Source organism: Nematolebias whitei, chromosome 10 (assembly GCF_014905685.2).
Source record: "Nematolebias whitei isolate Nwh7 chromosome 10, NemWhi1, whole genome shotgun sequence".
NCBI classification, from domain to species: domain Eukaryota; kingdom Metazoa; phylum Chordata; class Actinopteri; order Cyprinodontiformes; family Rivulidae; genus Nematolebias; species Nematolebias whitei.
The window spans coordinates 41,854,350-41,857,151 of record NC_056507.1 but is presented as its reverse complement, the minus strand read 5'-3'; positions in this window follow the sequence as shown (position 1 = coordinate 41,857,151).

Sequence of the window (2,802 nt, the reverse complement as noted above, 5' to 3'; positions counted from 1 at the left end):
GTGAACAGAGTGATAAAGATCTAAATACAAGGACGTGATTCATGACAACTACACACATATTCATAAAGTACTGTACTAAACAATCACATTCATACAGTGCTCTACAACACACACATTCATAGAGTAATCTACTAAAACACACACATTCATACAGTACTGTACTAAACACACACATTCATACAGTGCTCTGCAACACACACACACATTCATAATGTGCTCTACAACACACACACATTCATACAGTACTCTACTACACACACATTCATACAGTACTCTACTACACACACATTCATAAAGTACAGTACTAAACAATCACATTCATACAGTGCTCTACAACACACACATTCATACAGTAATCTACTAAAACACACACATTCATACAGTACTGTACTAAACACACACATTCATACAGTGCTCTGTAACACACACACATTCATAATGTGCTCTACAACGCTCACACATTCATACAGTAAACTACTAAACACACACTTTCATAGTGTTCTCTACTACACACACACATTCGTACAGTAATCTATTATGTACAAACATCCATACAGTGCTCTACTACACACACAGTCATACAGTACTCTACTACACACACACATTCATACAGTGCTGTACTACATACACACACACAATCATAGAGTACTCTACAACACACTTTCATACAGTACTCTACTAAACACATATATTCATACGGTACTCTACTACACACATTCATGCCATACTCTACTATACACACATTCATACAACTCTCTACTACACACACATTCATAGAGTACTCTACTACACACACATTCATACAGTACTATACTAAACACACACATTTGTAGTATGTACATATACTGATATATATTCATACTGTTAAAACGGATTCTTTCATTTTTCTGGACTGTATAATGACGTGCATCTGAATTAATAAAATGTGGACGGGAACGTTATTTATCTTTGACTCACCAAGACAGTGGGTCATTTATTAACATAATCAAGTTTAACACGTCACACATTTACATTAATTGGCAAGAATTGAAAATAACGACAGCTTATTAATCAGTTTACAGGAAGTAAACAACGCGGCGATTGTTCTCACTTCCAGTAGTACAACAGATTATTAACCACAGAGCGAGATTGAAAAACTTTGCTTCAGACATTTCTAAAAATATCTGTAATGATTTTTAGCAGATAGAAGAATTTTAAAGATGGAAAGATGAAGTTTATCTACAGAGAGATGTGTGAGGAAATTTGTCTGTTTTAACCAGAACATGCACGCTCTTTTGGACCAGCTTATCCCAACGGTACACTTTGGTTGAAGATCGACTTTTACCTTTCTGAAGATATGTCAGTTCCGGCGTAAAGTTCCACTTCGAGCCACTTTTCAGCGTCTCCGTAAGAACAGCTAGAACCTCGGGAGTCGTGAGGTCATCCAGGACAGACTTTCATAATTCCCAGATCTTCTCTGGTTCAGCTTGATTTTCTTTCTCTCATCAGCATCCTGAATTCCAGCCTTCATGAACTCTGGAACTGCTGAGTTTCAGAACTGCAGAACTCTCCATCATCAGCTGACTGGAGGTGGAACCTCTTGCAGAACTCTCCATCTACTTCATCTCAACTAAAAAGCTACTGCTAGGTTGAACTAGGAAGTGCCAACATTTAAAGAAAGCTCACTTCCGGTTCATTTGAGAACTTTCTGATTGGTCGATTGACCAAAACAGAGGTGTGTTTTAAGATGTAAGGTGTTATGAAAATTCAAGGAAAAAGATTAAGATTGTTTAAGAACAGACAGAGGATTGTTATGAAGAATTCAGACTTCGTGGAGTCACTTCTCCAGTATCTTGCTGTAAAAGTTAAACATGACATTTCTTTTCAGTAAACTTGCAGTTGACCGAAACTTGAACTCTGAACAACTTACACACTTGCTCACTTCAAACAGACGATCAAGAAATTGAATCATTACTCTGTAACGTATTCCAACTTGATTTCACTTTGAATGAGGATTAAGAATCATTATTACTGTTTCACAGTTAATAAAAATGAGTAGTTCACTTCAACATTTAAACATTGTTTGAACTAACACAATTTGATTATCAAACATTTGTAAAATGGTAATGATAATAGAAAGTAGTCTTCTTTTACTTGATTAATTCAAGAAAGAAAGTCTCAGGATGGGTCAACCTGTATTTCTGGATGCAAATCAATGAAATGACAAGTTCTGTCCCATAAGGTCCTTAAGGTCAAATCCTGATCTTAGGCTTAGTTCACTACACATTCATACAGTACTCTACTATACACACACACATTCATGCAGAACTCTACTACACACACATTCATACAGTAATCTACTACACACACATTCATACAGTAATCTACTACACACACATTCATACAGTACTCTACTACATACACATTCATACAATACTCTACTAACTACACACATTCATACAGTGCTTTACTACACACACATTCATACAGTGCTCTACAACATACACACATTCATACAGTGCTCTACTACACACACATTCATACAGTACTCTACTACACACACACATTCATAATGTAATCTACTTAAAACACACACATTCATATAGTACTGTACTAAACACACACATTCATACAGTGCTCTACTAAACACACATATTCACGCAGTGCTCTACTAGACACACATTCATACATTAATCTAAAACACACACACACACATATTCATACAGTACTCTACTACACACACATTCATACAGTACTCTACTAAACACACACATTAATACAGTGCTCTACTAGACACACATTCATACATTACTCTACTATACA